Below are 291 nucleotides of genomic sequence, written 5' to 3' on the forward strand. Positions count from 1 at the left end.
ATGTCCATCGCCGCACAAAACGCCCCCACGACGAGCCGCATCGCCCCTCAAGCCTCCCTCGCAAGCATACCGGCCATCACCGCCCCCACCCCCCCGGGAATGTCCCATTCCCGGGGAGGGGGAAGTCTGCTTGCTGTCGACCCCGCGTCCTCTATCACCACCAGGCGGGGAAAGCAATGTTCAACCAGATCATATCCACCAAACACCTCCCGCAGCGCGACCTTCACCACCGCCCAAGCCACAGCACAGGCGCTCGCCCTCCCCGCCCCCCCCTTCCCCCCCGCGCCCCCT

This window comes from Nannochloropsis gaditana, assembly GCF_000240725.1.
Source record: "Nannochloropsis gaditana CCMP526 unplaced genomic scaffold scaffold795, whole genome shotgun sequence".
NCBI lineage: Eukaryota > Eustigmatophyceae > Eustigmatales > Monodopsidaceae > Microchloropsis > Microchloropsis gaditana.